Raw genomic sequence first — 21,343 nt, 5'->3', positions numbered from 1 at the left:
GAGGTTGCTGCCTAGGAAAATCAAGACTAAGTGAACTGACTAATTCTGAGTGCTTATCTCCTTTCAGTGCTTTTTTGGGAGGGAGTTTTAGTCTAAAGGAGCATGTTTAAGAACCAGTCTCTGCCCAGGCTGCTGAAGGCAGAAGGTGCCTGAGAATGAAGCAAAAAGGTTTTGAAGAGCAGGATTGGACTCCCTGTTTCTTTTGCACTAACCACCAACAGCTGGAGAACAGGCAGCAAGAGGCAAGAGGATCATGTCTCATGGACATGTGAGCAAAGGCTTGAGGCTTAGAAAAGTTTTCAGGGAAGAGGTATAAGGTTTTTGTTGCCTTTGCTTGAATGTCTGTATTTAAATGGACTGGAAGTTTTTTAAAATCTACTATGCATCTTTGTAAAATATGTAAATTTTAGTCTGTGGACTTTATGTATCAGGTAAGTGTAGCAATGTGTGGGGTTTTTTTAGTTTATAGCTATTTTTACCAAATTGCTGAACAATGCAGCTAAGCAGCAACAGGGGGAGGATTTAGGTGGGAAGTGGAGATAAGAAAAGTTGGAGGAAAGACAGAAGGGATGTCTGTAGATGTCCAGGGAGTCTTCAGACTTTTCCACTATGACTTCAAACCCTGGGATTAGTGGATTTTACCTATTCCAGCAGAGGTTTTGGTCAGGGCAGCAACATACGGGAGGATGTCCCACTGCGATTTATGGCTCTCAGTGGTGATGGCACAGTGCCTGTACCTATCTGGTTCCAGGTCATATGTTTGATCTCCTCTAGAAGACAAGGAGTATCCCACAGCCACCTTTATTTCATCCGCTCTGGCATCTGCTGAAACATCTGGTGGTGGCTGGTGTTGGAGACATTACAGTGGATGTGTTGGGAAACCCGTCTGGCTCAGGATGAGAGCTTTTCTGCTCCTCTGTGCTGCACAGCATTGGGGGATCTGGAAGTCCTTCATGCTCTGACCTTTAGGAAGTTGAAATGCTCGGTGCAGGGTTGTCATTGAAAAACAGCATTTCCTGCTTAAAACTTTGTGAGGCATATCTTTATTTTACTTGTATGCTTATAATCTCTGGTTAAAAATGGGGTCTTTTTAAAACTGTTACCTTAGACCATTGTATAGTAGACCATTTTAGTATAAAAACCCACCCTTTTTTCTCAGTGATGCTCTTTTGTAGAATGTAGTTATATGGAGATAGTGTTGACTAGTAATTATTTACTTGGTCAGACGGGTTAGTTTTCCTTCAAATGATGCATTTCATTTCAGCAGTGGCATCTAAAATAGTTATTTAGAGAAGAGCTGCAGAAGATAGAAACTTCACAGAGGAGGGGAAGAAAAAAAAAATCCCAAATCAAAAAAAAAACAACCACACACAAGTTGGAAGGGCTTAGAATAAATTATTGCATGTCATTCTGTGGGAAAATCTTCCCGTACGGATGCTGTGTTGTTCGCAATGTGAGTGCCAGATCCACTCAGCTCTGCTTTGCACTTCTGTCACCCTTATCACTCATGAGACGATCCTCTTCTACTGTAAGTGCTACCCCCAGCGGCATGTATTCATTTATAGGACTTGCATGCTTATGCTGAAGTCAGGCACCCAAGAGGCACAGGATGAATTGACAGTATAGGCAGATGCTTTCAGCAAAGGAACCAGGATGTTAAAAGAGCTTTAGCGTGGTTATTGTTTTGCCAGGCAAATCCATGTACTTGTCATCAAGGTGTTCAGGAGTATTTCAGCCTCGTTGTACAAGCTCAATACAAGAGCTGTAATCGAGAGTTACATCATTTGGTAAGACAAGACCTTGAGGAGTACAGCAAAGGGAAATGTGCATAATTAGAACAGTTCAGTTACAAGGAAAAGGGGCTTTGATAGTGTTAGAAATGCAGCTGAAACATGCAGTCTCCATTGCCCTGTCATCAGGCATTAGATGGTAGATGTCAACGGGCCAGGGGGACCTCAGGATCCAGAGAAGGAGTGTGAGGTTCCCTCCTTGAACCTTTCCAACCCTCAGGAAAACATGTAAGGTGCCCATCTGCTGAGCCACAAGGTCTCCTTCTGCATTTGTGGACAAACATCAAACCAGAGATTAAAAAAAAAGAGTCACTAACCAAAAAAGAATTTTAAAAAAGCGGTTTGTTTTGATAGCTTTTTTTGGAAAAGAATGCTGAGAAACAGGAGCATGACCAATTCCTCTGTCACCTCAAAATTCATGTAAAGGAAGAGGCTGATATGAAGAGGGGCCAGACGTGGTGACAGGGAACACATCGTAGGTCGTCGAACGCCTTGGGGCCAATGCGCTTCCCATGGTGATTTCCACACTAACAAAGTTGCCAAAATCCTTCCTAGAAATTTCACTTAGGGGAATTTAAAAAAAACTTCTTTAGTGACACCCGTTGTAAGTATGCAACATCTAGCCTGCCTTATTTAGATTTTTCACAAAATATTTATCACTGCCATAGTGATATCTATCCTAAAAAAGGAGACAATGTTTGAAAGCAATTTGACCTTCTCTAGACCCTATCAAGAGACCATCTCTATTCTTACACGTGTATTATTGGCAAATGTTTTGAATTTCTGAGTTTGTAGAGGAAAATGTTCAACATCTCAGGGATTCTTTAGCCATGGGAGACTGCTTTCCACCCACCACTGAGTAGCTTACCAGACAATACTTAATGTTTAGGTATCAAATGTGTTGTAGCTATCCCTGGACCTTAATGTGAAGTGAATTAATTGCATTGCTCCTCTTTGCCTTTTCATCATTCTATTTATTAGAAGGAAAAGCTTGCTGGTGAGGCAGTGTGTCAGTGGGGCACCTCCAAGGAACACCATTCAGGGAGCACTGGAGGAAGGATTTCAGCACTGATGCTCTTCCAGGACGTCAGCACCAACTGGCATCACTGGCATTCATCTTTTGGGTGAGACTATGGCTGGAATCCTCTCTCTCAAAGTAACACTGCAGCAGTTCACTGCAGGTGAGTAGTTCTGAAATTAACTGATTTCACAATGATACAAAACTTAAGGTTTGACATTTTTTCCTTGAGGCTACTGGCTGAGCCCTGCTGGGTGCTGTGGAACGCCAGCAGTGCTATGAATATCAGGAATGCTAATAATGGGGTCCCATTTCTAACTTGGGAACAAGGGTTTCATTGCGTGCACATAACTTCCACAGGCAAGCATTCCTCTTGTCTTGCTGGATGTGGGGTGTGGCTCTGCGTGAATAACCCCAGTCCTTTAAAAGAGTACTGGAAGACAGTCAAAGAATTGTTTCTTTGCCAATAATCGTAGTGTGGGGAGGCGCCAGGCTCAGGTTTTAATCCTGCAAATGATTCCAATGCAGGGAAGGAGGTAAATATAGAGTGCAATCTGAGATCTAGGTCTTCATTGGGTTTGGAGGTCTGTATGCTGGGGGTTTTGTTGCTGTGCTTTTGGGGTTTTTTTTAAATTTCATTTTTCAGTAGTTAAATTAATTTATCTACCTTAATTTTCTCTGGACAATTCATAGTGTTGCTTGTTACTAAGACACTAATTGACTCCAGGGTGTTTAATATGTTTAAGCCAATAGCAGAGGTCAGAGGATCAGTTTCTAAAGACCACACGGAGAGCATCTGCATATTTGATTTTGTTTGCACCAGATTCCTGGCTCTTGCTGTCTTAGGGATACCCAAGAGGGTCACAGTTGTCATAAGCATGTCTTAAGTGGGTGCTTCAGAATTGTCCTGGGATGGTATTGAGCCAATCCAGCAGCTTCCTTGCGCGAAGTATGCGCAGCGGAAGAGGGAGCGAGGGAGGAGGAATATGTGGCATTCCTCTCCGTCTCTCTGGCACAATTGTCCTGGTGGTCCTGTTTCAGCTGGTGGAATCCAGAACAGCCCCGTGGCTCTGCTAGGGCACGTGAAGCTCCTTTTTCTGACCCTTATATGGCACAGGATTGCAGCACGACTGGCAGGGTTGGTTTGCAGCTCCTTTTCCTCTTTGCTCAGCCTCAACCAGCCCAAACGTGACGTGTTTAGGAATCTGGCCCTATATTTCCAAACTCCATGCAAATATGGTAATAATAGCTAAACTGACATTTGCTTTTGCTTCTGTATAGTATGTCTTTAATATGATTACTACCCTTAACATTTAAAGGAACTCTGACAGTTATGTAATCCCTTCAACATTTAAGTACAACAGGAATTTATTATTAAGTGCAGTGGCTGGAAATGGAGCGCTTTTTTCATTCACACTATAAACAGTTATGTTGGATTAGTAATCCTGCTTGTCAGAGTTGTTCACTGTTTGATATTAATCAGAAGGTTTATGAAAGGTGCAATAGAAGGCAGAAATGAGCAGTGAAGAAGTTGTAAACCTTGGTTCCATAAAATCAGACTCTATCTAATGCTCAGGTTCACAACATTTCTTGCAGTGACCTTAGACGAAGGAGAAAGGAAACGCTGCATTATGGTAGTGGTGCCTCTAACTATCTTTTGATAAACATATATTTAGTTTCTCACTATATAAATGCAAGAGCCGGTCGTGATGAAAGCCCAGACTTTTGAGAACATTTTTAGGTTGTTTTGTAAAGAATGTGTTTTTCAGATTGTTGTGTAGATCGAGCATGATACAACCTAGCAAAACACTTAATGATCAAATACTACATGACAAAATGAATAGCATCTCCTTTTGGTGCTTATCCACTATTAAATCATGTGCAAATCACTTCACCTGAATATTTGTACCTAATTTGTGGGTTGTTATCTTTGAGCTACATAATTAATTTCTGTATCTTGCAAACACTGTTGCACTGCAGGTTTGTTGTTGATTTTTTTTCCTTTTTTTTTAACACTTCTGAGTCTCTAGTACATATTCATGCAGCATGTAGAGAGGAGCCAGGTCCTCTGGTTGGAAATGTCATCCTGTGAGATCTTTAGATGATCAAAGTGACAATGACACCATTGTAATGCAACATGTCTTCAAACAATGCATAATAAATTACCATGATTGGTTAATGAACATGCATGATTAATGAAACAAAATATAGACATATAATAAAGGCTTTTCTTGTAAATGTCAGTCATCTTCCTTGTTCAAATGCTTCTGGATATGTTCCTTATACACCTTGCAGAATAGTTGACACATATATGTATGTAGATATACAGTAGTGAAATCAAAATGCAATGTATAACCTTTCCACAAGAAATGAAATTAAACTTGAAGAGCATATTTGACAGGTTTCTATACCTAGGTTTGTTTCAAGTTAATTTTTCCCTCTTATTGTTGAAATCTTGCTTGTTACAGCTTTGTTTTGGCATTGAAAAAAATAAATCTTCATTGAATAACATTGGACTTTGTTAAGCTATGTATATCTTCCACTGATCGCTTTTAAAGCAACGTGGCATTAGCTTTTTAAATTCTCGGGTCTAAATTTAGCATTTGCTTGTGGTAGGATCAAAAGTGTCAAAAATCTGCATCACTGCCTCATTATCAATCACTGGGATATTTTGGGAGAAGCAGTTTGATTTGCATCGTCGGACCTCCTACCTAGTATCACAGAAGGCTGTGCATCAATAAAATTAACTTTTGTCACTCAAACCAAATTGGGCTGAGGCGCCCCTGCCAGAACAGCTCATGTGCGTGCGAGGAGCGCAGCTGATCCCGGAAACGCTCGAACCTTGTTTGGGAAGGCAGAATAAATTAATTAATCCACTTCTGGGTGTTGTCCCAGAGCTTTCTTTATGTCTCAAAAGAAATCCAACCGGAAGGCGATAGATCCCCCTCACACAGAGCCAGCAAAATGAAAAGTCTGGATTCAACCAGCACAGCAATGGGTTGGACCAGATCCTGCCTGCTCTGTCCCGGTGTGCAGAGCCCTGCCCAGCTGTGCCTCACCTGTGGAAGCCTTGGAGCTGTGATTTACAGTGCAGCCGCCCTTTGCTCAGCTCCCTGTTGCTCTGGAGGAAGTTGCTGCAGCTCTTTGCAGAGCACAACGTACCTCTCATCTCCTGCCAGCTCTGCAGAGCAGAGCAGTTCCCGACGGCAGGATCACCACCCTCGTCGCCTCCTCCATCGTTCGCCGAGCGGGAGACGCTGCTCTTCCAACATCTGGAGGTCTGGTCTGCAGCATGGGGTGCCTGGGGTTCACATGCTCCCCTTCTCCATGGATCCAGCTCCAGCCATGCTGGGAGCCTTTCCCAGTGAAGCCCAGCATGGCTGGCTGTCCTTGTTGCCAGCAGGCCACGGCAGCGAGGCAGTAAAAAGACAAAAAGTCACAGCCTTCCTACAACATCTATTATTTTTTGCTGGAGGTTGAATGAAGCAGGGTGGAGGGAGGTGGATGTATCCTGCCTGGCTGCATCCTGCTTCGCAGCCAACCCACGCAAGAGACAGAGTTGACTTTTCTTGGGCCTTTTGGCAAAAGAAACAATTTTGTTAAGTCTTGCCCATTCTGAAACACTTTGTGTGGTTTTAAGATAAAAGTGAGTGCGTGTTCCTGGGCATCAGTTTCTAAATAACAGATCATCATCTAGTAACTGCTTTTTTCACCCCTCTACTCTCAAATTTCTTTCAGATGCTCAGCACTGTGCTGTAATTATATGTGATATTAGCTGCTAAAGATATGTCCTTAGTACATCCAGTCCTCCTTCCTCCTGTGAATCCATCCGTAGTCCATTGATATGGCCCTCATCCATATTTACTGATAGATTTTGTTATTCCTTGAATTCATGATGAAGAATGGTAGTTTTCTGTGTTTCTGGGGTTTTGGTTGGTTTGTTTGGGATTTAAGCTGTTCTGTAGCTGCAGTTTGCCCCAGGAACTGAAGAAACCACTGAGCTTTTTATTCCCTCAGGAAAAAGGTAACAATTTATGGAGAGACTGCGAAAAGGCAGGATTAGGGGATTTTAGAAAATGTAAACCTTTTCCTTTTTGTGTTGTACAGGCCTTTCCCAAGATGTCATTCCTAAGGAAATGTGCTACTGTAGTGTAGATGGATGAAAAGTTTAAATTCTATTTTGAACAAAGGCAGTACATGTGCACTCCACTCTTCGTCATTTAAATAATTGTTTCAGTACTGTCTGTGAAACAAATATTTAGACTTTGATCTACTTTTAAAGCCAGATAACTCTTGAAAATTTTCCTAAGCGTTTTCCCCATTTCCTGAGCCAAGGAAAGGATTTTTCAAAGCCTAAGTCAGCTTGTTTTTTCTCAGAGGAAATAATGTTACTTTCGTGTACCTGGTAGGGCTAATGAAATATTAAGAAACCTCAAATGCTCGCTTTTGCGCAAAGATTTCTGAAAAGGGGAAATCCAAACAGGACAAAATAATTTCTCTTAAACTCTTAAGCAAATGAAACATACAAATTTGCACTGTCTTTTCAATAATATTCTTCAAATTCTAATTAACAAGTAAACCAGGACACGTGCAAATTCAAATGAAATTTTATTAAATTTTATCAAATTAATGGTATGGGACATGAAAGGAAATAATATTAAAAATATCAGCGGAACACTAACTGGTAATAATTCTAATTGACTTCTCTTTGCTCCTATACTACTGTGGGTGCTTGGACAAATCAGTCAGAAAGAAATAGATGGACTTGTATGAATTGCACTCTGTGCTGGGTGAGAAAGAGCTTCAAGAGGCTGAACTATTTCATGGCAAGATCTGAGCCAAAATATTGAGAACGGCAACATGTGGCAAACCAGCTTTCACCTTTTCAATGCTTATAACAATCAAGCTTCTGTTTGACATTACCAAAAAAAAGTTATTTTTTCCAAACTTTTTGAAATTTAAAATTGCTTGTTCAATTACTTGCAGGAAGAAAAGTGGGATGCTCCATTTTAAAAAACTGTTCACCTCTGATATGCGTGGTCCTGGTGTAGGTCATTATGACTAATCGTGGGATGAGCTCTGCTCAACCAAGCAGAGTTCCAACCAACCAGGTTCCAAAGAGGAATTAGTGGCATCACTTGGAAGCAGATTTTACAACTGAAAGAAAATAAACTGCAAAAAAACTAATCTAGAAGAAAAATTTAATTAGTATGAGAGCAATCAAAGCATTCATAGAAACAGAAAAGCCACCACTTGTTTGAAGCAAACAGTCCCTTCCTTTCCCTCCTCTGTGTACTCTTTAAAAGAGAAGGTAATTTCTAATGTTTGCACGCTATATTTTTTTTCCTTTAAATTTATTCCTTTGTATTTGACTCTAAGCAGTCTCTCTGTCTCAAAGGCATTTGCAACAACACCTAATTTCTGCTTCTTCAAGGTTAAGAATATCCATAGGTATCCATTCAGGGCATATTTATTCAAAGGTTAGAAAGTACACCAAACTGTTGTCTAGTGTAGACTTCATTTTAGGAGTAAACATAAACACGAAGAAACTATAATCCTGGTGTAATGTAGGAATCTAATTAAGACTAATGAGGCAACATTAAATTTAATGTATGATGCATTTTATATGCCTTACCATTAGAGCTGCAGCAAGCTGTTCGTCAGAGTGCCGAACTTTGGTGAATAAGCCCCTCAAGGCATTGTTAAACAATCTGGGCTTAGGCCTTCTCCTGCCCATTAGGTTGTGTTGGGCTTGGAAAAATCTAGATATAAATGGAAATGTTGGGGGGAGGAAGAAAAAGGGGGGAGGCCTCAAGAAGTTCTGCCCATCTTTGAATGGCTCAGCAAGCTGATAAAAAGGGAAGATAAATGGATGGCTGCGTGTGACACCCTCGAGGAGGTACCAGGCTGGGACAGAAGGGAGGAGGGCCAAGTGTAATGTGTGAACTGCTGTTTGAGAGGCACCTATAGCAACGGGAGTGGGAAAAGGCTGGGATTTAAGTGGCACAGTTTATCAAGAAGAATGGGAATGGTGATCATTGTTTAACAGCTAATTAACAGTGCGGTTAATTGTGGATTTTTCTATTCTTTTCTCTTTTTTTAATCTTTATTCAATTCAGGAAGTTAAGTAAGTCCTTACGTGTATTTAACTGTACAGAAAAATAGGAGTATAGCTCCAGATACAGATTTCGCTCTCCAGATTCTTTCCCGCCAGTATAAAGGGAAGACTCCTCCAACAATACAAGCAAAACTTTTAACAATGATTTATCACATAACCCTTCATAGAGTCTGTTTAAGTTCCCATTACTGGAGGGATTTAAGGCTTGTAGATGTGGCACTTGGGGATATGGGTTAGTGGTGGGCTTGGCAGCGATGGGCTAACGGTCCAACTTGATGATCTTAGAGGGCTTTCCCAACTTATTTTATATTTGCCTTAACATGCAGGGAAGTAAACAGGATATAATGAGGGTAAAGATGAGTTTGAATAAGGATTGGGTGCTGAGGAATGGAGAGATTTTTGGAGGAACATGTAATGAGTTTCATGGGTTTGCAGTATAAACTGATACTACAGTGATGGGCCAGAAGTGCAGATGGAGCTGTAGCTTGGACAAATTCACAGGCTCTGGTGTTAATTGGTGATTGCCAGCTGCTGTGAGACTGGGCCAATCACGAGAAGAAGGTGAGGTAAGGAGGAGTTAGTTGGTGTGGGGAGAGGGGATGGGGAGGGCTGGTGTCAAAGTGCACTTCAACCCTGCCGCTCCGAAAGCGAGTTTCAGCCTACTACATCCTGGAAATTCATTCCAGTTTATATTATTGCATGTGTTAGTGATGGCTTGAGTGTATGAGACTTTGAAGTATTTAATCTACACATGAAATTGGAATTTTTTTCTTTCTTTTTTTTTTTTCTCCTGTGGAGTATAGCTGTGGAAACCTGTAGCCTGTGCTGGAAAATAAATGACTGGAAATGTTCCTCAGTGACTAACCTGCTACAAGACACTATTGTAAGTGCAAACACCGAGTTATACTTTGACAACAAATAAATGCCATGTGCTGGGTTGGAATTAGCGATTCAGCAGTGAGGCTGGTCCGAGGAAAAAGATGCTGTCAGGAAATCTAGCAGTGGTGCAACGGGAAAATGGGAAGAGCAAAGGTGCCTATTGGACAGGTTTGGGCTGGGGGAATGAGTCATTCCTTGCAGGAACATCAGAGAGCACCACGAAAGCTTAGCTGGGGGCAGAAAAGAAAACAGTGCTGCCAGAGTGGCTTCAGGGGGGTGGGAAGGAGCGACGTGTTCACAAGTGTTTGGGGATTGACCTCACTCAGCTGCTATGGAAGTGTGGGTGGGGGGGACGACTTCAAGGCAAGCAGATGTAGGCTGATGCTGAGAGTTTTTACAGTCCCCTGGTGTGTGAGGGACATGCTGGGACCACCCCATTGTACCTGACCTGGCTGCCTGAGAGATGGAGAGAAAAAGCACGTGCAAGGGGGGTGGTTTTCCCACCACAACTTGCTTTTCTCTTTCCCTTCCCCAACGGAATGCCTGTGTGCCTCTACCTGTACAAACCTGAGGGATGTTTCTGCTGTTACATTCACTCCCTATTCAGAAGGTAGATGGAGGATGAATTTAAACAGGGAGATGTGAAGGTTTATGGAAGCAGACAACTCCTGTGACCTCTCCATTCCTCATCCCCTTATGTTCTGTGTTCATCTATCCATAGAAAAAAAACCCCAAATAGCAACTCACAGAAAGTTTAAGTTTATTGCTAAGGGAGTTCTTAATTTATTTTCACTTTATCTTTCCTTCTCCAACATCCTTCTCATTTCATTAATACCAACTACTGATCTTTCTTGTGACTGAGCTAGAAGTATGCATGCTTTTCAAAACACACATATAGGTCACATTTTTTCCCTTTAGGATTTCATCTTTTCGTTGAACACATCACACTCTGCTCAGTTTTGCCAGCTGGGTGCTCTCTTCCTATGTTTGTATGCTGTGCATCACAGTTCTGGGATGTCCTTCCAGCTTGGTCTCACTGATCTGGGCCCCAAGGCAGCCTGTGCCCCACTGGGGTTTGTAACACACAGGTTTAAACACAAATCACAACCAAAACAATCAGGGCTAAGAAATTTGCAAGGCTCCTTAAATCCCACCACTTGGTATTTAACCCAATTCTAGGGAAAATGCAATAGATAAACCTACCTACCTTTCCTTATTGTGTATGAGTGTGGTTTGGATTTAGGTCAAATTCCTTGAATGAGATAAACATCCTTTTTATCTCCGTATCCTGTTGCAAATGGTTTTTCCTTTAGGAGTGGATTCTCACCCTCCTCTGCAGCCAACTCCCTTCTGCTTTCCCATTGAAACAACTGTGGTATTACCATAGCTTGGGATTTCTGTCTGTGATGTTAGGACAAACAAGGATGGTGTAAACCTTGGGAAGTTTTTGGTCTGCTAGAAAAGCACTCAGATGAGCTTCAAATAGGATTCATAAATTGTACAGGGATCTGGTGGTTGTCAGAAGTCCTTAGTTCTATTTACTGCCAACGTGGCCACGATGTGGTGGGAACTGCTAACTTTCCTGGTGCAGTGTTTTTCCTGCTGGGGTGTGGATTGTGTTCTCAAAATCCATCTGGCCATTACTTGTTTCCCTACCACAACAGGCAGTCAAGGTGGTTTTTAGGTAACCAGCCTTCTGATCAAAGAAAAGAGGTGATTCTTGCCCAAAAGTGTTACAGGGTTTCTTCTATCCCTGCCCCTTTGGCTGTGCTCAGCTTCTGGAGGCATTGAGCTGGCCCAGGGAAGTGTTAGTCTGTGTCTGCTCCCTTGAACCTCTTCCCTCTGTAGGGAGCCTCTCTTTTAGACAGTAAATCACCAGCGATGATCTGGGAGAGACTGATCCTCCTCTCCTCTTCAATAGGTAAATTGCCCTTTTAGAAGAGTCGTCCATGCTCCTGTCCTCATTTTTCATATTTCGCTTTAAAAAAGCAGAAAAGAAAAAAATAATCTTCCAGGGACTTTGACTTAAGCAAAAGCACTTTAGAGTCTTTTTCTAATGTCATTCTAAAGTTAAAAAACAATTTGACTTCAAGGGAGATACAGCCCAATTTTTTAAAAACTTAATAGGATTAGTCATGGGAACTATTTTTAGCAAAAGTTCAACTTTATCCATGTATTTTAATGTGGGAAAAGTGTGTCCTTTTCCCTCTGCTAATGTTTGATGTATTCCAGCCCTCCTGCGAGTGTGTTTGAGTATCTTAGGGGCTCTGGAGTGGAGGAGAACTTCCTCTCGGATTCTCTCTGTTTTCTTTCGTGAAAATGACATTCCTAAGCTGTTTCACTTTCTGACAGGAAATGGAGCCTTGCCAAAAATGATTAAAGTCCAAGAAAGCATAACAGTTCCAAAGCTGCAGCAGTTCTTTAGGAGTCCCGAGTTTGACATTGTGTCAAACAAATGTGAAATATTGTTTAATAAATTTGAATAATACAGGGAAAGGGAAAAATAGTTCTTGGCTTATAGTGCTGGTGCTCTTTATTAAGTCTGTAAAGGCTTGCCTAGCTCTAATAAATTGAAATATATACATAAATATACTTGTGCATGGATAACAGTTTAATATTGTAATATATAATGAACAGCGCACACGCACCCCCCACATGCAGACATTGATTTATTTGTGCTGTGACCATATATATATTGATATGTGTGTGTAGACTCCCTCACAAGTTTGTATATATTTACACGTGGAATTACCATTCACAGGCAACTCCTGTGCCTGCTTCATATAAGAAATATCATAAGGGTTATTTATAAGGTGTGACGTGACATTATGACTTTAAAAAAATACTAATCTAATGCTAGATAAAATACAATTATTAACGGTTTCTCAATGGTTTTTAATTCAGTGTTTGTTTAAAGGAATTATTGTGAGGCCTTTGCTTATGCCAAATGACACCTTATCGTGTAATTCCAGCGTTACTAGAAGGGCTGTGCCAAGGCTCAGGAAAGCAGTGGGAGTTCTGTGGCACCCAAGAGCCTGGCTCTGCCACCTCTTCCCATGTAACCACTCCCTCTGCCAGGAGGGCTTCCAGCCACTGAGAGTTTGACAGTTTTCAATATGAGGGTATTAACAGTTCTACCAAAATGAGCCAGACTTCTAAGAAATTCCTGTGCTGTCAAACCCAAGTGGGAAAAAGTCCTGCCAGGCTCCAGTAGTCCTAAGGTTACTCCTCAAAATCCACAAAAACCCTTCAGCATTTTTAAGTTGCCTTCCAATTTTATTTTGGATTTTGGTTGTACTGCGTTCACTAAAATCACATAAGACTAGGAATTTCCTTTTTTTACTTTTCTTCTTGATTTTAATATAAAAGCTAGATTACATCATCACCAGATTCCAGGAGCTCTGAAATTTAAAATTAATCTCATGACTTGAGGCTCAATAAAATCAGGACAGTTGGCAACTTTTCTAGAAAACATGAAAAGTTTCTGTATTGGTTCTTGCAAGAAAATTTCACTCGTTTCCCCTCTGTCAGATACATTGCTCCTCCACCAAAATATATCAAATATTCAGGAACTTATAAAATAATAAAAATGTTCTCCTGACACGGTCTCGAAGGCAAAACATTTTTTAAGTGAGGTGCATTTCAAAGCAAAGCTGTGGGAAAGGTTTCTATTTTTCATTCTTTGTATGGAACTGTCGTGTTATTTGATTAAAAGGAGTCCTCTTTAATAGTTTTTCTAATGGCATTTGAGATTTCATGTCGCTAAAGTTGAGCCGGGACTGTTCATGCCGTCATTCAACAAGGACAGCAATTCATGGCTACTTTTCAGACGAGCTAAATTGATCAGACAAGTCAGTCAATGTCATTGAGCACTATTTGTCACTTCATAAGCAGCTACAATCTGCTGCTCTATAAATGCAGAGGGACCGTCGAATAAATCACATCAACCAGTGGGAGTAGATAGTATCCCTTCATCCATAATTGGAGCGGTCCTCTCCTGTCACATTCGCTCATTCCCCGCGACTCCGGCGCGGATTGACACTGACAAAGAAAGAGCAGCCGCTGTCAGAGGAGCTGGAGTCTGTCTGCTGCTCCACTCTCCCCACTAATAGATATCTATCATAATATTATATTAACATCACAAAAAATCAGACTTATAGCTCTGCTATCTGGGTGTATCGATGACATATGTAGGGGTTTCTCCTGGGTTGCGGGGAAGGCTGATTGATGCAAAAGGAAAGCTCTTGATTAAAACCACTTACCAAATCCATCAGCCGCAGGAATATTTACTGCTGTCTATGCTGTTGATTTCACAGAAAAAAATATGATTTAAAAAAAAAGGAGAACCTGATTTGTTGTAAGCAGATCTAGAAATTTGTTAAATGTTATTTGTTATATACATTGTGGAATTATTCCTATGAAGTGATTTTATGGTTATATACTTACCAAAATAATTAAGGAAATGGAACATCTTGAAAAATATTCTCATCTGTTAGCAAAAAAAAAAAAAAAGCCCCCCCAACTTCTCTCTGGTACCCAGTTTGGCAAATATGCATTTTCTAAGTGAACAGATGAAATCAGAAGAGAATATTTATTACAAAGGTGTGCCAGGCTACGAACTTTTTTCCTGGAGAAATGTTGGATGGTTTCTACCAGGAATATGTTAGATTAATCAGCTCTCTCAGTCCTGGAGAGAAATCACAGTGGAATACCCAAACTGCTGTGTAGTCACATGTAAATCTCTCTGACAACCTGGAGGCATGGATCATTTGTTCAGTGTTCGGTTCCAACAACAAGCACTTGGAGGAAAATACCTTGTTTGCTTATAAAAAGATTGTAGCTGAATATGTAATTGCTGAGAACAGAGCACTGGGATCCCAGGTCTCCAGGATGAGGATCTGGATCCTTTCTCTTTATTCTGGGGGAGAAAAAGTCTTAAGTCAGTTTGCCTGTGTGTAAACAAGGCTTCACGTTGCATGCCTTGTGGGAAAGTAGTGAAATGCTTTCTTTTTAAAGGTGCTCGGCGTAAATGTCATGCTCCTGGCTGGAGTCTTTGCTGGGCCCAAAGGCAAAGTGTAATATCAAATGACTCCTACAATTTTCAGTCTGGGACGTCTCTTGACCCGTGTGCACAGATGATGAACAATTTCTCCTTTCTGAGTTGGCTTCTTTGCCTCTTGGTGCAGAAGTTGTCCTGAAAGCATGCCAGGAACCTAAGTCATAGGTAAGCAATAGAAATTATTTTATATATGAAAGACTCAATTCTGTTAATATTCATATAAATTCCACTAGAAATGCAGTTCAAAAGAAAACTCAAAGCAGTAGATCATAAAAATATTCATCGCTAAATACAAGACTTTGACTTGTTTTTAGATGAAAATCATAGAAATGTTATGCTTAAAACCAAAATGTGAGACAAATCCATGTGCGTTGAAGAACTGAACAGCATCCAGAGGAGGCAGCTTACACAGGAGCGCATTCATTGTCAACATCTGATACTGAAAAGGTCAATAGTTAATTAAATAATCCATCACCTTAGGATAGAGAGCCGTCCTCACTTCTGACAATCAATGGCAGAAATATTAAAAGGTCAGAAAATGAGTTACTACATATTGTGTTTTCTTACTGTGTGTTATAAAGATGTGGCTTGGGTTGAGTGGTGCGGCCATGAAGACAGGTGGGAAGAAATATTAGCTGTTGCCCAAATATTTTCTTAGATGCTCTTTTACCAGACTTCTTTATGTGTGGGCTTCTGAATCGATGGACCTCAAAGATGCAGTAAACTTTTGCAATGAGAGTTTAAGACTGTATCACAGAATTTATAACACTCTTGCTTTAATTATCAGTGTGGTTTTGGGAGCATTTTTCTCCTGTGCTTCTTGAGGTTTGTACTGGCATAAACTGGGTGAGCGTGCTGATATTCAGGTTTGGTTTAGATACAGGCTAGAGTTACTTTGGGAGCCCAATAGGCAGTTTTTTGGTGTTTATTTCCTTGATCTGACGGGTATAGCAGGGTAAACAAAATCTGCTCAATGACTCCTGCATGTGTCATTCTGCCAGGGCATGGTATGTACCTGGTCCCAGGGTTATCCTTATGAATAATTGTATTACTTATTATAAGGTCATGCTTTTAGACACTGTTTATAAATAATTTAAATTAAATATAATAACAGTGTTACCATAAGTATTTTTTGCTTTTTCTGGTTGTCTTTTGCAAAAGTCGTTCCCTCCCTGGTTTTGGGGTACTCCTGAGTTGTGTTTGTCAGATGATGAGTGCGGGTGACTTGGTGCATTTTTCCATTCCTTTCTCAGGATAGGCTGAAGTTTTCTTGTTTTCTGAATGGAAATTGGGTTTTCCATATGAAGGAAAACAACTGACTGATGTTTTTGTGCCCAACACAGCTGGAGGGGGCTCCTTTAAGCAATGCCCTTCTCACCCTCTCCAACAGCCCCTTTATGTTGGGACCCTCCAAACTAAAGGGAGGGCTATGAATGCACCAGAACTGGGATGTGCTTCCCTCTTCTCCCACAGTGCAGAAACCATATGTACTTATTAATCCTCTCTCTGTTTCTAAATTTTCTTAATTTTGCTTTCCTGGTACATAGCTTTTACCCTGAGTGTAAAAGTCACTGCACTGAATTCCGGCAAGTGTTATATGATTATTTTATCTCTCTCTATAAAGAGTTTTGAAAGACTTTGTATGAGAGGCAATATAAAAATAAATTGCATTGAACTAGGGCTTCACCTCCCCACTTTTTTAGTGCAGAAACCTTTAGAGCAAAAAGTGTAATATAAGGACAGAGGAGGAGATTAAGACTGTGTCATGAAAGATGTGACACTGGGTGACAGGTCCGACCCTGCCTGGGCAGTTTGGTGGGTTTGCAGTCAGCTATGCATTAATTAGATTTTAAGCATGTTCACAACTGGGGAAAAGCCTGCTTGTATTTTTAGTGGGAAGGTTATTTTAAGCCATGAGAAAGGTATTAGGTACTATCTACTGTGGTGCATTTATATAAACAAAGGTCTACCTGATGGCTGTACAAACATCTGTTCTGTTCTTACCCAACATTGCACGGTTCATTAACACTTACCCTGTTGGCCTCTGAAAGGCCAGTTCTGGAAGCACATAATCTTACTTACAGATCCACAGTTGCAGTAATTTGACTTTTAAAAGAAAATATTCTTAGCTTGGGGGTAACGAGGGGTTTCTTTTTTGCTGTTTTTTGTTTGTTTGTTTAGTGTGTGCGAGTCCCACAGTAAAAATATCATTTTATGTTTTACAATGCCAGCTTAATAAATTACATTAATAAATGACTCCTGGTTCATGGGAAGTGCTGTATTTTGACAATATTAGCCAACCTTACCATTTGTTTAAGCAGGAAAAGTGGGGAGCCAAAATAAAGCTGTTACAGAAGAAATCTCAAGAATGTTTATGAAATTTTGCTCTAGCTACATTTATTAGGAGTAGAAGTGTAGTCTTAATTTGTCATGCAGAATTCCAGGGGAGTGAGTAATTTCTAGAGCTTCTCTAAATGCCAGGACTTAATATTTTTCTGCAGCAATTTGTTTGTAAACATGGAGTAAATTGTATAGGTTGCAATGTGACAAAAAGGTATCTAGGATTTGTCATCTTCTGCTAACAGCTGTTGGGTTTATTTTATAGCATCTCATGGGGTTTTTTGGATAAATGCTCTGCTGATGGCAAGCAAAAGCACCCTGAGGATCTCTAATGGTGGGCACGCACAAAGTTTAACTGTAATAAGCTGTTTGTCAGGGATTTGCTCTCCAATGGATCTGCTCCCCCGGGTCGCAGCCATTCCCACCAGGGTGTCCATGTGTCACCTTCAGAGAAACCCACACTGAACAGGAGGCAAACTCCAGGCAAGATGGTAATCTCCCTTCTGGCAGGGAAAATTTTATGATGTGAAGAGGGGAATCAGAGCTTCCTAAGGAAGATTTTTAGGGGAATGGAATTAATGAATTTTACTTGCCAGTTTCCCTGATACTGCAGGAATCGAGGATATTTTTTTTGTCACTCCCAGCTCTCTTTCTTATCTTGTGACATACTGTAGTTGTGGACTTTTCTCTTTTATTTGGTAGTCTGAGGCTACATCTTTGTTTGTGGTGGACCTGCAGAGCTGGGTTAATGGTTGAACTCAATGACCTTAGAGGTCTTTCCCAACCTTAATGATCCTACTGAGCAGTGCAGATGGAGCTGATGCTGAGGGCCTCAAATCCACCATGTTTGTTTTTCGGGGCTAGCTTTGGACTGAGGCTGGTGTGGTCCCATGGACTGACTCCCTGGTACTGAATGACTGGTTTGGGTTTGCCCTTGGTGTGCACCAGCATTTTAGTGCCATTCCAAGGGCACCCAGCGAGTGGTTTCCAGACAGCTCTTTGCAGTGGAATGGATAGCAGGGACTGGGAGATGCCTTTCAGAAGTTCACTCTGGACTCAAGAGAAAATTCCTGCAGAAACACACACCTGAATGTTAGACTGTGTTTTGTGGCCTTACCTTATGTAGCCCGATGAGCTGTGTTCTCAAAACTCTTCAATGTTAGATGTTTCTAGCATGCTTAAAATCGTTCCCATGCCCTCATTCAGTCTTTGTGCAGGAGGCAGGTGAATATTGCCGTAGGTGCCATCAGCGCATCCCTAGGCTGAATGTGAGCACAGCAGAAACCTCGGTAAATTCATGGAAACCACATTTTAGGCACATTATTACCTTGGGAGAGAGATGAGCCTGTCTGCACTAGACATGTCCTTTCCTGAATCCTTTCAGAGGTTTTTCATATTTGAGTAATGTGGCAGTGAGTGAACCAGCACATCAGTTCTCATGGTCCCCTACTCCCCAGATCGATTACACCCTGTCACACCAACACAGCAGAAGTTATCGTCTAAGGGGAAAACCCACTCGTTTCTCACTGCATTCCCAACAGCTTCAGAACCTCTGCCAGCACATGTTAGCTCTGATAACATTTTAAGATACTGCTCTATTGAAATGAAAGCCTTGCTTGCAAGGCCACACTGTCTGAAGTTCTCCCATCCCTCATTTAAATCCAGCGTAATTAGCCCAACTACAGACCTTGTTGTTATACATGCTGAAGTATAATGGCTGCTATTATAGCAGCTTGCAACAGCAAAGATATATGATTTTGAACGATATGTCAAGGAAAAATAAACATGTTTCATTTCTTCATTAGATAATGTTTATTTATAGCACAATATATATCTACCTCCACTGTACCATTAAAGTTTTGACTGCTTTTTAACTATAAAATTTGATATTGTTGTGGCAGCTGCACTACTCAAATGATTGTTATAGTACAGCTGTTATCAAAGAGTAAGATTTATAGCTGCCCTACATGGTGTAAAGATATGTGCATATTTACTTTGTGTTTTACTACTTATGTCCTATATTTTAATGACACAAGGTGAGATGAAATAGTGAAATAATAAACTCTTTTTGCTGCCGCAAAAGCAAATGGCACGATTTGTTTAAAGTTGGGTCTTTAATTTTCTATTGTGCTATGATAAAGTTTTTTCTCCCTGCTATTTTGGTTTATTTAAATATATTTTACATGTTAGTAGCAATCTTCGCAGGTTTTTTTACTTCTTTTACTTTTCAGAGAAGTGGTCTGGAAGTGAAGTGAGAACAACATGCTTGATGAAACATGTCAAGCTACATTATATTGTAGGTAAGGATCAATATTTTAACCCTTGGACAGATTGTTAGAGTACAATGAGCAGCAGCTTCCCTCATTGGTGCTTTTCTAGGAAAATTAGATGAAGGTGTGAATAGGGCACCGATATCCACTTCTATGAGGCTTCTGTCCCACATGACCCTATTGCAGCAGGTCCCTGAGCCCTACACCACGTACAAAAAGAGGCTCAGAAAATCTCTTGGTAAAGGAAGGGGTGAGCAAATCTGTCCACCTCAATGGCCAGATCCTGACCATCAGTACAAATAATTTATAGCCAGTGTCGAGCTCTCCTGCCCAAACCCAAGGGTGGTCTCCATGGGATTCAAATTGTCCAACCACAGTACACAGCACTTGCAGAGTAGGCACCTTTGGCTGCTGTTTTGATTTTGTTAGTGACCAATGTCTTTTTACATATCCTTCTTTTTTTCCACTGGTTGGATCTCACTCAACAAGGAGCGCCTAATCAAAAGGGCCTGCAAGCAGAATTGGGTTGCTTCATGAAGGCTGAGGTCCTTCAGCAGAAAGAGAGAGCAGATCGAGAGCAATGGATAGTCTTGTGTATAAGAGGAGAATTTAAAATTCAAGCGTTCTCTGAAACACTAAAACCAGAAGGAAACAAAAGGAGAAATTAAGCTACAGGGGAGAGGTGAGTGATAGACTTTACATTCTTAATTCATTCGTATGACCTGCTTTGTGCATCTTTATTTGGTTGATGTTAAGTCCAATCATGTCTGTGTGAAATTCAATTATGTTGCCTTTTTTTGAGTGGGGAAGAAGGGACATTGGTTTCCCCTTAAGATAATCCATGAGGCAGTATTCCTCACTCTAGTCTGTGTTCAGCTGAGTCAATCATGTATTGGTGTTTCCTACCACACTCTTTTATGTATTAAATCTATTACATTTATACTTTTCTTGCAATTTTTGTTTGTTTGAAACAGGAAAACATTAACTACAGGAACTTATCTGCTCTCCTTTGAACTCACTTCTGCCTGTTGCCTTGAACATTTCCTATGCCTGTAGTACGTACTTTTATCTCTCCACTGTATTTTGAATATATTTGAACGAAATTAACAGAGTGTTCGAGACACCTTCAGCTGGAAGAGCTGAGCACTGGACAACTCGGTGTTCACAGGCTCTTGCTGAAGATTCAGCCTGCACATCATGGAGTGGAATGTCAGGAGTCTGCCAGGTTTTAATGCACTGTACCAACTCTTTCGACTTGGTAGGGAAAGTGACTCCACATGTTTCGGTTCTTTTTGGTTTTTTAGCTATATGTACCTTTTTCTGCCACTATGAACGCTTAGAAAGCTGTGTAAAAATGTGAAAATGGGCTTTTCTCCTGAGGTCTCCTTTCCTTCCTGGATTTTCTCATGCCATAAATCCAAGAATAGATTTTTGTCTTGATATTTTGGTTTGCATTTTATTTTTCAAGACAAAAGTCTATGACAAATTAAAAAAAGAAAAATGAGAACTTCATGTCTTGTAAGAGATTTGGCTCTGGATTTGAGAAAAGCTCCATGCTTGCTATTATTTTACTCAGCCATCCCTACCATGAAATTACTTTGCCTTAGGGTGTTGGCTTGTAGGATTTACTCAAGCATTACTTCTTATCAAAACTTTGACCAGCAACTTGGTGATCACTGGAGTCCCCAAGCACAGACTTTACAGGGAACTTACAGGCTCAGTTAAAATGCAAATTACTGCTAATTGGGCAAACAAGCTACCAGCAAAGCAGATATGGCAAGTGAGTTGACATTAGGTAAAGTAGAAGTGATAATTAATAAACCGGCAATTTGGATGGGTCATTGGTTTAGCTCTGCTTGATCAATAGCT

General features: G+C 40.8%; 1 long non-coding RNA gene across 1 annotated transcript in view; it reads left to right on the top strand.

Annotated features, from left to right (window-relative positions):
* LOC121670604 overlaps positions 1–21,343 on the top strand; it is a 140,656-nt gene that overhangs the window by 36,324 nt on the left and 82,989 nt on the right. Inside the window, exons 3-7 of the long non-coding RNA XR_006018169.1 lie at positions 2,772–2,971; positions 9,730–9,809; positions 14,822–15,029; positions 19,436–19,504; positions 19,964–20,156. This is a non-coding gene — a long non-coding RNA (uncharacterized LOC121670604). The remainder of the gene's footprint in view (positions 1–2,771; positions 2,972–9,729; positions 9,810–14,821; positions 15,030–19,435; positions 19,505–19,963; positions 20,157–21,343) is intronic.

Source organism: Corvus kubaryi, unplaced genomic scaffold (assembly GCF_017639235.1).
Source record: "Corvus kubaryi isolate FWS band 111438036 unplaced genomic scaffold, C.kubaryi_AGA036_p1.0 37396, whole genome shotgun sequence".
In the NCBI taxonomy this organism is placed as follows: Eukaryota; Metazoa; Chordata; class Aves; order Passeriformes; family Corvidae; genus Corvus; species Corvus kubaryi.
This window is presented reverse-complemented; position numbering and strand designations above follow the sequence as displayed.